This window comes from Podarcis melisellensis (genome assembly GCF_964234715.1).
Source record: "Podarcis melisellensis genome assembly, chromosome: 18".
In the NCBI taxonomy this organism is placed as follows: Eukaryota; Metazoa; Chordata; class Lepidosauria; order Squamata; family Lacertidae; genus Podarcis; species Podarcis melisellensis.
The window spans coordinates 7,020,120-7,033,431 of NC_138536.1; the positions used below are offsets into that span (position 1 = coordinate 7,020,120).

The 13,312-nt window shown below is 49.0% G+C and overlaps 1 protein-coding gene and 1 long non-coding RNA gene across 3 annotated transcripts in view; one reads left to right on the forward strand and one right to left on the reverse strand.

Moving 5' to 3' along the window:
• LOC309361041 overlaps positions 1–13,312 on the forward strand; it is a 559,475-nt gene that overhangs the window by 193,194 nt on the left and 352,969 nt on the right. The window lies entirely within an intron of this gene.
• SEMA6B (semaphorin 6B) overlaps positions 1–13,312 on the reverse strand; it is a 388,774-nt gene that overhangs the window by 155,303 nt on the left and 220,159 nt on the right. Inside the window, exon 1 of one of the 2 annotated variants that reach the window (XM_081895455.1) lies at positions 7,953–8,646. The exons of the other annotated variant lie outside the window; for it this stretch is intronic. The gene's annotated coding sequence lies outside the window, so the exon portion shown is untranslated. Of the gene's footprint in view, positions 1–7,952; positions 8,647–13,312 lie in introns of those variants that run through there. 2 annotated transcript variants of the gene reach the window in all.

The following is a 13,312-nucleotide window of genomic DNA, read 5'->3' on the forward strand; positions in this document are numbered from 1 at the left end:
CTAGCAGTTCAAAGGCATGTCAAGTGCAAGTAGATAAATAGGTACTACTCTGGTGGGAAGGTAAACGGCGTTTCCGTGCGCTGCTCTGGTTCGCCGGAAGCGGCTTAGTCATGCTGGCCACATGACCCGGAAGCTGTCCGCCAGCTCCCTCGGCCAATAAAGCGAGATGAGCGCCACAACCCCAGAGTTGGCCACAACTGCACCTAATGGTCAGGGGTCCCTTTACTTTTACTTTAACAGACGTGCCAACAGCAACTCTCGCCTCCTATGGCTTCCAGAGACCGGTATAGAGAAACACGACTGCCTTCAACTGTGGACGTAGCCATTTCCTCTATGAATCTTTCTCAGCACCTTCAAGACTGTATGAAGAGCACTTCTGGTTCAGGCCAATGGCCCGTTTAGTTCAACCAGGACGCGGGTGGCATTCTGGTCTAAACCACTGAGCCTCACCGCTCCGGCGGGAAGGTATATGGCATTTCCATGTGCTCTGGTTTCTGTCAAGGTGTCCCATTGCTAGTCCTGCTGGCCACATGGCACAAAAAGCTGTCTGTGGACAAATGCCAGCTCCCTCGGCCTGAAAGCAAGATGAGCGCTGCAACCCCATAGTCACCTTTGACTGGACTCAACCATCCAGGGGTCCTCTACCTTTTACCTTTACCAAGCTCAACCAGATGCCTGATAAAACACCCTTCAACGTTCTTCAGATGAAATCAGGGGCATTTCTCACTCCCTGCTCCAACTGACCCTCCTCGACTACCCATTGTTTGTGTGTTTGCAGAACGTTTCCTATCAGAAGATGTCACCACCATGTCCCTAATGGGACACAGCACACAAGCCCTCCACCGCCCTGAGAAAACCCCTTAATCCCAATTTTATTTTGTTCTCTGGTGGTGGCAGCTCCTCCTCCTCCTTGCCTGCTCTCCAACAGCTGCTAGGAGCTGCCCAAGGGAGAACACCAGCCATGGAGAGGACATAGAGAGGCAACGAGATGTTGCCTAGCAGCCACCACTGTACTGGACAAACATCCTCTTCCCCAAGCTTGGCGGGAGGGAAATATAGTGGTACCTCGGGTTACATACGCCTCAGGTTACAGACTCCGCTAACCCAGAAACAGTACCTCGGGTTAAGAACTTTGCTTCAGGATGAGAACAGAAATCGTGTGGCAGCAGCAGGAGTCCCCATTAGCTAAAGTGGTGCTTCAGGTTAAGAACCGTTTAAGGCTAAGAACGGACCTCCAGAACGAATTAAGTTCTTAACCCGAGGTAGAACTGTAGGGACATTCTGTGATCGAATCAGAAACTTATATGGCTTTCGTAATTCCGGGACTATCCTTGGAAAATCAGGGTGCTTTTAATAAAGAGTCCTCAAGCAGGACCAAACAGGACAGGTGCAAGGCATGTGATCTAACCACTGAGCTATAGCCCCCTTCCATACCTAAACACAGGATGCCGCATTGTAGCAATTCAGCCCATTGGTCCCTCTAGCTCAATATGGCTGGCTTGTTCCACATCCCAGTTCTTTCTCCAAGGAGGTCAAGGTAGTTTAATAATAATAATAATAATAATAATAATAATAATAATAATAATAATTTGTTTATACCCCGCCCATCTGGCTGGGTTTCCCCAGCCACACTGGGCGGCTTCCAACTGAATATTAAAAACAATACAGCATCAGACATTTAAAACTTCCCTAAACAGTTGTCTTTCAATAAAATACAGTAGTTGTTTATTGCTTTGACATCTGCTGGGAGGGCATTCCACAGGGTGGGTGCCACCACCAAAAAGGCCCTCTGCCTGGTTCCCTGTAACCTCACTTCTCGCAGTGAAGGAACCGCCAAAAGGCTAGACCTCAGTGTCCGGGCTGGATGGTTATGGGGTCCTCCAGGTCCTCGTTTAATCCACACAACAACCCTGTGAGGTAGCTAGGCCAACAAACCCAAGGTTGTCCAGGGAGCTTCATGCCCGAGTCGGGATTTGAACTCCGGTCTCCCAGGTCCCAGTCCGACACTCTGACCACAACACCACACTGTCTGCAGCCCCACTGACTTGTAGGACTTCTCCAGGGCTTCAGGCAAGTGAGTTTACCAACCGAACCAGGAAATGGCCTGTCTCCTGTTGCCTCTTTTCCAACTAAATATACTCAACACTTTTATTCTCTCTTTAAAGTCTCCAGGCCATTCAACATCTTTGATGCTCTCTGTTCACATTCTTAAATGTGCGGTGTCCATGGTTAAAGGAAAATAAAGCTGTGGGTTAAACCACAGAGCCTAGGACTTGCCGGTCAGAAGGTCGGCGGTTCAAATCCCTGCGACAGGATGAGCTCCCGTTGCTCGGTCCCTGCTCCTGCCAACCTAGCAGTTCGAAAGCACGTCAAAGCGCAAGTAGATAAATAGGTACCACTCTGGCGGGAAGGTAAATGGCGTTTCCGTCTGCTGCTCTGGTTCGCCAGAAGTGGCTTAGTCCTATTGGCCATATGACCCGGAAGCTGTACGCTGGCTCCCTCGGCCAATAAAGCGAGATGAGTGCCGCAACCCCAAAGTCGGCCACAACTGGACCTAATGGTCAGGGGTCCCTTTACCTTTTATTCTCCCTTTGCATTCTGAACGCTATACCTATGCTGAAGTAGCCTAGAATCGCCTTCGTCTTTTTGCCTGCAGCATAACGCTGCTGTCTCATATTTGTTATCCTTAAACGCGAGGTCCTTTTCTTCAGGGATCGCTGCGAAGTTTGGTGTCTCCCATCCTATGTTTGCCCAGCTGGTTCTTCCTACTTTTGTGCAGGAATTCACCTCCCTCTCTGCCCAATTTTCATTCAGTTGCTTTTGGCCCAGTTCCCCACCCTGTCAAGGTTATGTCGAGTCCACACTCCGGGCAGGAAATAGTTTTTGAAAGTGAAAACAAAGCACAAACTCAAGCCTACACGTCAAAGACTGGGGTTCTAACAGTGGCGTAGTGTGGGGGGTGCAGGGGGGGCCGGCCGCACCGGGCGCAACATCTGGGGGTTAGGGTTAGGGGGTGCAAATCCACGGGTTAGGGGGTGCAAATTACTTGCCTTGCCCCGGGTGCTGACAACCCACGCTATGCCACTGGGTTCTAACCCAGGTGCTGCTCCTGGCTGTGGCCATTTCCTATGAACAAGCTAAGCAGCTGGCTCCTTACCTCTCTCGCCCTGACCTCGCCACTGTGATCCACGCGACGGTCACCTCCAGACTGGACTATTGTAACTCGTTCTACGTGGGGCTGCCCTTGAGACTGACCCAGAAACTCCAGCGGGTGCAGAATGCCGCGGCGAGACTCCTTACGGGGTCCTCGCTGTGAGATCACATTCACCCAGTACTATACCAGCTGCACTGGCTCCCGGTGGAGTACAGGATCAGGTTTAAGGTGCTGGTTTTAACCTTCAAAGCCCTATACAGCCTAGGACCCTTGTACCTACGGGACCGCCTCTCCTGGTATGTCCCATGGAGGACCTTACGGTCTTCAAACAAAAACATCCTGAAGGTCCCAGGCCACAGAGAGGTTAGGCTGGCCTCGACCAGAGCCAGGGCCTTTTCGGCTGTGGCCCCAATCTGGTGGAACGCTCTGTCACAAGAGACTAGGGCCCTGCGGGACTTGACATCTTTCCGCAGGGCCTGCAAGACAGAGCTGTTCCACCAGGCCTTTGGCCAGGGCACAGCCTGACTCCCTCCTTTGGCAATCTTCACAGAACTCTCGCCCAATGGTTGCCATCAATTTGATTTGAATTAATTTTATAATGAAATGATTTTAGAATGTTGTGCTATTTTATTGTGGTTAGCCGCCCTGAGCCCGGGTTCGGCCGGGGAGGGCGGGATATAAATAAAATTTATTATTATTATTATTGACAACAATGTAGAGAGGTCCCTAAGAAAATATAAACGGTACAGTCTACCCGACAGCCGCAGGAATCTGCCTCCTCATTCTGCTGCATCTCTATAAACCAGATCTAAGCTCATAAAAGCGAGGTATGTTAAATGCCGCCTTCCTGAGTGCCTGCCCATATCTGAAGAATGTCCTTATCTCTTGAAACTCGAGTAAGAAGAAATTCCAAAAAGGTTGGAAGAAACAGAAAGCCTGTTAGCAGCCGGAATAAGCCGGCAGAAGAGAAGCTTTATATATTTTAGAAGATATGGACTTCTTGATTTCATGTTTATTTATTTTTTTTAAAAAAAGGAAGACTATGGTTATTCTGTCCAGAGAGGATTTGGGGTTCAGCGCCCCGCACCCCGTGCTCAGAGCCAGGCTGTTAATGGAAAGACGGAACAAATAACGGTCTTTGCAGTCCCAATTTCTGCAACGGAGACTCGCAGAGAAATGGATGGAGTTATCTCAGCCCAAGGTCGAAAGGTGAACGGGTGGCAGGGAGCCCAGGCCTCATAACTAAGCAAGAGGGTCTCCGGCAATTTCTGCAATAAGTGCCTTAATGATTAAAGATAACCTTTGTTTTTTTTTTCCCAAGCTGACACAGCTGTGACTTGGCGATATCTGGTTTTCATAACTCTCCCCGTCTCCCAGGCAAGAGTTGGCAGAAACCAGGCTCCTAGGAAAGGGGTGCAGTGGCAGGATCTGTGGGCTCTGGGCAGGTGCCAAGGCTTGATGGACGCAGGAGGGGCATGGAACACACACAGAGCCCCCCCCCGAGACAACCAGAAGGGCCCAATCGAAACCTTGACCGGTGGTGTCCCTGGATCAACGTTAATGAGGATGAGTTTGCTACCAAACGAGGGAGGAGCTGGAGGTGGCATGAAATATTCCCTGGCAAAGGGGAGGGGTGAGAAGCACTCTGCACATGCTCAGAGGCACCTGCCGCCCCTGCTACCCACATTTCAGAGGCTTCCACTGGCCCAACTCGATCTACCTGCCCGAGATCCAAGAGATTCAGGCTCACGGGAGGACAGAGGTGAAGCCACAATGCGAGGCCGTGTTTTATGGGCGCGGGTGAAAGATCGGTTCGGTGATAGCCAGCAGAGATTTACACACATTGAAGAGAATTACCCGGTGGCAAAAACCCAACTGAGAAAGAGGCAGAAGACTCTTGCCCATATTAAAATGGACTCTTTATTTATTCCACGCTCACCCGCCCCCTGGGCATGCACAAAGTGTTTCCCTGCGCCACCAGAGCCTCACCTATGAACGTGAAAGAATCAGGGATTAACGGGAGCCAAGCAATGGTCCTTAGCATCTCGCCACCGCCGGAGAAGTGAAGCGACCAGCTAGCAGGTGGGGGCAGCCTCTGAGCATACACAGAGTGGCATCCCTGCACCAGAGGAAGCCCAAAAAGATACCTTTTGGGGACGGGCAACACACACAGAAAGGAGATTCCAGCCAAGGATGGAGAAGCTCATTAATTCTCCCCCAAGTACAAGAGCCATCGGTTTACACCAGCAGGTCACACAGTGAGGACTAGTTGCATGCCATGTGTGTTGGGCAGGCCCAACACATTTTGGCACCCGAGGCAAAGCGCAGAATGATGCCCCCCTCCCTGCTAGGTAAGAAGGGGTGAGTGAAGATCTATGTCAGGAACAAGGGAGGGAGGATAAAGACCTACATCTGTTGCCTGAGGTGGTTCTCTCACCTTGGCTTATGGGTGGGCTGGACCTCTTGGGGGGGGAATATAGGGAGAAAAGCAGTGTTGCCAGAGGCCCTTGGCAGAATCCCGTCTTGTAATCCCCAAGTAAGGTAGAGGTAAAGGGACCCCTAACCATTAGGTCCAGTCGTGGCCGACTCTGGGGTTGCGGCGCTCATCTCGCTTTATTGGCCGAGGGAGCCGGCGTACAGCTTCCGGGTCATGTGGCCAGCATGATTAAGCTGCTTCTGGCGAACCAGAGCAGCGCATGGAAACGCCGTTTACCTTCCCGCTGGAGCAGTACCTATTTATCTACTTGCACTGGCATGCTTTCGAACTGCTAGGTGGGCAGGAGCAGGGACCGAGCCATGGGAGCTCACCCCGCTGCGGGGATTCGAACCGCCGTCCTTCTGATCGGCAAGTCCTAGGCTCTGTGGTTTAACCCACAGCGCCACCCGCGTCCCCAAGTACAGGGTGCTTAATCCCACCCCAGCTTTTGTCCCGTAGACGCGAGTGCCGGCGAAGGTGCCCCTGAACATGCGCAGAGCGCATCCTCTCTGTTTCACCGCCAAGTGGCTACAGCCAGAAGTTACATATGGGGGGCGGGGCTCCAAGTCCAGGGCTAGACCCTTCCTAGACCATAGTTGCCACAGGGGGCAGGGAAACCTCAGACAGATCCATTGTGCAAATGTTTCCACCTGACCCATAAAGGGTGCCAGGCCACAAAGGTGCGGTGTGTGTGTGAGAGAGAGACAGGTGACTACTAGCAGTTGCCCCCCCCACACACCATACAAATTGACTTCTTTATAAATCCACCCCCCAAAAAATCCCGTTTGCTGATAAATTGGCCTGCTAAAAATTCCACCAAAGACTTCTTATTTTAAAAAGGATAGGTTTAAATATATGCCCTTCTCTCTCGGGTTCCACATACATCGCTAAGCATAATATCTACATCAATTCACAAAGCTCCCTGTGTTTTTTCTCGTTCTTCCCCCCAGCTGCTAAAATCCCAAAGTGCATAGGTGTGAGTGGGAGGGGGGGGCAAGGGAAATATGCAATTCTGGCCCCCCCCCAGCTGCTCCGCTGCCACCCAGTATTTCTGCATCTTCCTATCATGTCTTGGAAAGGACTGAATCCTTCTGTACAAGCGAACCTAATCCCGGTAGGATTGTTCGGGGGGGTATTGGTGGGGGGGGAGAGAGGACACCCTAGCCATAATCTGTGCCTTGGAGCGGTGGGCCCCCACCCCAAAGAAACCCGCAGATTGAGACAATAGAAGATGCCCACCCCAATCGTTCTCAGCCGATTTAGTATTCTGGATCGGATTCCGTTCCATCAGCTTCAAAGCACGCAGGGAGGGTGGATTTCAAAGTCTAGTGCCCCTTAGGAAAAAAAGAGAGCCCCCCCTTCAAAAGGAGCGGGGGGGGGGAGAGAAGCTCCCCCGGCTCTTCTACCCCCAACTGTATAGCTGGCAGGAGGGATGGGATTATCACACACAAACACAGGTCCCGGCCAAAAACAGCAACACACCCCTATTCATTTCCACACAGCCACCCCTTGGGTTTTGCAATTCACATTTCTGGAGAGGTTTACCCACCCCCAGAATCTGATATAAAAAGAAATAAATATAATAACAGCAAAATTTTGGCCCCCCCTCATTTTTGTGCAGACTAAGAAACCCATCACCTGCTTGTTAAAAATCTATCCCTTCTCCTAGCTAGTAGAGCAATTCTTAGCCAACCCCTCCAACGAGGCTGAAATACCCTATATGACCCTTTTCAAGGTGTTCAACCCCCCCATGCCAAACACACACACACACACACCTGGCTATTGCAAAATAGCTGGTACCAAAAAGCTCCATGGGAAAATCAGAGAAGTGCCCAGAAATAAGGAAGTAATATTATTTAAACATAACAAATAATATGGGGGGGGGGGAGAGGAGCTTCAGAGATTTTTGTGGGCTGATATATATATATATTAAAAAGAGTGTCTCCTTTAAAAACACACACACACAAACACAAAACCAAGCTAAAGGAAGAACACACAGCCTTCCAAATCTGAAATCGACCGCACAAAGAGGCGAAACTGACCGATCGTAAAACACCCCACTCTTCCTATACGATTGCACTGATGTCTCTCTCTCTTTTTTTTAAGTTTTCCCAATTTTGTTCTTTCCTTCCCTCCCTCCCAACCACCACGTACCCCCATACTCAGAGCACCGACAAAGTTTCCTGACGTTTAAAATAAATAAATAGATTTTATTTGCTCGAAAGGAGGGGCATTGGAAACCAACACCGGCCGCCGCCGTTTAATAAAAAGCGGTTGCAGATTTATAAAAATGCAAACAAAACGTGCCTTTTTCTTTCTTACCTTGGATTTGCCTTGCGTCTCCCACCGAGTCTGGAATCGTTGTCTCTGTGCCTCTCTCTTTTTGCTGCAGTTCTTGCTTAAAAACTCTCCAAGGCTCTCTTAAGCCTATTGAGGGGAGGGGAAGGAGGGTGGGGGGGCACGGACTCCTCCTTCTCCTCTCCCCCCTTTTTTTTACACCTGTCCCTGCCTCGCATTCAGTTCAACTGCCATCGTTGGGTCCGAACGACACAATATATATACAGGGAGACAGGGAGAAAGACATGGGGGGGGCCGGGGGAGAAAAAGACACCCCCCTCCTCAGAAACTCAACACCAGCTGGGTTACAATGCAGTTCAAAAGAGGTAGCACCTTTTGTGAATATTCGTTGGGGGGGTGTTGCTCAGAGGGGCAGCTGCTGGAAAAAAGAGAGGATTTCAAGAAGGGATGCTAGTGTCTCTAGCACCTTCTCAGCTGTTGGATTTTTCTGGTCTTCCTTTGGAAAATGAGAGGAGGGGTCGGCAGCAGGCGGGGATAGCTGCAAATAAGGTTGCAGGTGTGTGCCGTGAAGGGGGGGGGCGGGGGTCTTGCTGCCGGGTCCTCCAAGCTCCGCTTCTGTTCTTGGCTTCGGGGGGGAAGAGAGAAAGCAAAAACGGCAGCATTGACACTGCAAGCGCTGGCTGGTACTGCAGTTTTCAACACTCAACTAGCTGAGGCCGGGAGGAAAAACAGAGATGGATTCGCTCGGCAAAGGAACCGGATCCCCCGACGGCAGAAGAATGGCAGATGAAGATGATGGACTTTAATGGAGCTGGCTGGTCTCACCGGGAGAATCCGCGACCAGAAAGAAGAGGAATATCAAGAAGATTGGGAGAAATTTAAAGACCGTTTGAATAAATATTGTAATGTTAAAGATTTGTAACCACTTGAAAGAATTAATTAGGCCTAGGATTAAATTAGGATTAAATACAGTGGTACCTCAGGTTACATATGCTTCAGCTTACAGACTCCGCTAACCCAGAAATAGTGCTTCAGGTTAAGAACTTTGCTTCAGGATGAGAACAGAAATTGTGCTCCGGTGGCGCGGCAGCAGCAGGAGGCCCCATTAGCTAAAGTGGTGCTTCAGGTTAAGAACAGTTTCAGGTTAAGTACAGACCTCCGGAACGAATTAAGTACTTAACCTGAAGTACCACTGTAAATAAATAAGAAAAAGTACGATAAGAAAAGTTAGGAAATTTGATTATGACCGGAATATTCTTATATGGAATAATGATATTGGAAACTGCTACATTTAATTACAAGGAAACTCAGTTGGAAGAGATTAGAGGAAGTCAAGTAATATGTTTATGAAGTTGGATTTTAATTAATGAACTAAGTCTTATTGTAGGTGGTGGTATATGTGAGGTGTGAAATACTTTATTTCTTTTACTTTCTTTCTTCTTTTATTCTTGTTTTTTTCTATTTCAGTTATGTTAAAGTTATGTTTTTGTATGAAATTTAATAAACATTATGGGGAGGGAACCAGATCCCGAAGCCTCTTCAGCAAGCAGCAGCGCCAGCCAAGGCAGGTCTACTCGGAAGTAGGGGCGGAGGAGAGATTTGGTTCGGTTCACGTCGGAAGGAGAATCTACCAAGTTTGTGCTCTCCGAAACAACCGGCGACCTGAAAGCGGAGCTATCCATTGGGATTATCTGTCTGAATTTTGCAATGCAACACTTCCCACCGAACCATGTCTCTCATCGCCCCTCCCCCCAGCAAAAAAAGAGGCATGCACCGGGGTTAAGTGTGCATGGCGAGAACGACACGCACAAAAGCACATTGTATTCGGGGGGGAGTGCTTTGCAAAAGTGTCATGTCAGGGGGGAACGACATACAAAATTCGCACAGAAACTTATAGTTTAACAGTGAATTTTGGATTTAATGGAGATGTAAAAGATATGGGACGCGGGTGGCGCTGTGGGTTAAACCACAGAGCCTAGGACTTGCCGATCAGAAGGTCGGCAGTTCAAATCCCCGCAATGACGGGGTGAGCTCCCGTTGCTCAGTTCCTGCTCCTGCCAACCTAGCAGTTCAAAAGCACATCAAAGTGCAAGTAGATAAATAGGTACCACTCCGGCGGGAAGGTAAACGGCATTTCCGTGCACTGCTCTGGTTCGCCAGAAGCGGCTTAGTCCTGCTGGCCACATGACCCGGAAGCTGTACACTGGCTCCCTTGGCCAGTAAAGCGAGGTGAGCACCGCAACCCCAGAGTTGGTCACGACTGGACCTAATGGTCAGGGGTCCCTTTACCCCTTTACCTAAAAGATATGTATTATTATAAAAGATGCAGGAGGGAATGGCTAACAGTAGGACCCACAAAGGGGAGCAAGGAAGTCCAGGAGATTCTTTGGAATCTTGTTTTTACGTTGTACGTTGGATACTTGATTGTAAAACTGTAATTTGAAAAACCAAATTAAAAAATCCTCGCAGAAACCCTGATGGATTTTCTACTGGTGTGGAAAAATACTTAAGTGGGGAATGAGATATGAAAATTGGCAGATTGACTCAGGCATGCTCTGAAGTAAGCTCCATTCAGTAGAATGGGGCTTCCTCCCAGGTATGTGTGTACAGGGTTGCACCACCAGGAAGGTTTAAGCTCTTTCTATGTGACATCTGGAACGCGGGTGGCGCTGTGAGTTAAACCACAGAGCCTAGGACGCTGATCAGAAGGTGGGCGGTTCGAATCCCCATGACGGGGTGAGCTCCCATTGCTCGGTCCCTGCTCCTGCCAACCTAGCAGTTCAAAAGCGCCTCAAAGTGCAAGTAGATAAATAGGTACCACTCCAGTGGGGAGGTAAACAGCGTTTTCGTGCACTGCTCTGGTTTGCCAGAAGCGGCTTAGTCATGCTGGCCACATGACCCAGAAGCTGAACGCCGGCTCCCTCGGCCAATAAAGCGAGATGAGCGCTGCAACCCCAGAGTCAGCCGCGACTGGACCTAAAGGTCAGGGGTCCCTTTACCCTTTACCTATGTGACATCCAGTTATTCTCTCTTTCTCTCACACACACAAACAAGCACATGCACTTCCTTCGAAGTAAGCATCATTGAACTCCGTGGCGTTTTCCTTTTGAGGAACGCCCAGGATGGGCGTTTGTCTGAAGAACAAGTGACGTTGAGCTTGGAGATCTGTGTGCGAATTCTGAACTACAGGAGTGTAGTTCTGTTGGAGGCCACAAGAGGCAGGCAGAAAGAGTCAAATTGGGCCGAGTATTCCCACCGTGCTCCAGCCCCGAATCAACTTGGGGAGTGGGGCTGATGTCTGGAGGGGAGGGAAAGTCCTGCTCCCATCTCCTTGTCTGAGATCGGGAGGTTTCAGTCCTGCAAGTGGGGTGCTGAGACGGCCCCCCTTCCAGCCTTCCCACCCTGCGCCCCACCCCCTGGCTGCCCCCAATTGCTCCCAGTGGACTGACCCAAACTAGAGAGATCCGGATGCTTCCTTGACCTGATTCTGCCCAATTCTAGAACACCACACACCACCAAGCAGCCTGATTTGGTTCAGAGTTCAGGCTTGCTTGGAGCACGCAAGGTCACTGCAGAAAGCCAGAGAGCTGTTATGTTCAAATAGCAAGAATAAGTTGGGCATTCGCCTGCAATCGCTAGATATGCTTTTGGAGGAGGATTAAGCTCTCCTTTGTTTTCATAGCAACATACGGGCCTGATCCAGCCCACCGCAGACCCTCCAAGTGTCCCTATTTTCCAGTGACAGTCCCGGATTTACAGAAACCGCCCCGGTTTCTAATTTCATCTCGGAATGTACTGCATTTCCTTGGGATGTCCCTATTTTCATTGGAGGGTATAGAGGGATCTGACCCCTGAGCCATCTGAAGTCAGCCCTGTATAGGAAAGGTTTTTAAAAATATAATGTTTATTTTTTATATATATATTATTTTTTATTAAGGTTTTTGCATTACAAAATAGAAAAGGAAAAGAAAGGGGGGGAAAGTACAAAATAAGATTTGTTGAAAACAATCAATCTTCTCATCATATTATTTTTGTATATATTAGCTCAGCAATCTCTTTCCCTCTTTATTCTACCCAAATCTTTAATCTTAAATTATTACAATCTTGAATTTTTACTTATATAAACCCATTTTTTCATATTCTTTTAACCCATTACAGCTAGAAACCACTTAATTTCAATCCAACATTATTCTAAGATTCATTAATTTTACAGTGTCTCTGTAGATAGTCTTTAAATTTCTTCCAGTCTTCTTCCACTGACTCTTCTCCCTGATCTCGGATCCTGCCGGTCATTTCCGCCAATTCCATGTAATCCATCACCTTCGTCTGCCATTCTTCCTGGGTGGGTAGATCTTGTGTCTTCCAATATTTTGTAATAAGTATTCTTGCTGCTGTTGTGGCGTACATAAAGAAAGTTCTATCCTTCTTTAACACCGATTGGTCAACTATGCCCAGAAGAAAGGCCTCTGGTTTCTTCAAGAAGGTATATTTAAATACCTTAAAAATATAATGTTTAACAACAACAACAACAACAACAATAATAATAATAATAATAATAATAATGGAATAGGACTTCCCTATATTTATTGGAGAAAGATTGGAGGGTATGTCACCATGCCCTGGCCCCATTTCCCATTATGGTAAAGTAAAGGACCCCTGGACGGTTGAGTCCAGTCAAATGTGACTATGGGGTTGTGGCGCTCATCTCGCTTTCAGGCCGAGGGAGCCGGCATTTGTCCACAGACAGCTTTCTGGGTTGTGTGGCCAGCAGGACTAAACCACTTCTGGTGCAACGGAACCCCGTGATGGAAACCAGAGCGCATGGAAATGCTGTTTACCTTCCTGCCGCAGCGGTATCTATTTATCTACTTACGCTGGTGTGCTTTCGAACTGCTAGGTTGGCAGGAGCTGGGACAGAGCAATGGGAGCTCACTCCATCGCAGGGATTCGAACCACCGACCTTCTGATTGGCAAGCCCAAGAGGCTCAGTGGTTTAGACCACAGTGCCACCCACGTCACGGTGTCCTGTTGCACCAGATATGGTTTAATCCTGCTGGCCACATGACCTGGAAAGCTGTCTGCTGACAAACTCCGGCTCCCTCGGCCCGAAAGCGAGATGAGCATCGCAACCCCATAGTCGCCTTTGTCTGGACCTAACCACCCAGGTGTCCTTTACCTTACCAGTATGGTGGGAAAGGACATAGAACCATAGCAGAGCTGGAAGGGACCCCAGAGTTCATCCAGCCCAACCCCCTGCTATGCAGGAATTAACACTATCTGGTTTTCATTCTATCGCAGCAGGACGATGAGGTTTAACATTTCCTCCCCACTGCCTGCCGTCACCAGATCAATCAACTAATGAGAAGCAGGAGGGTGAAGAATTG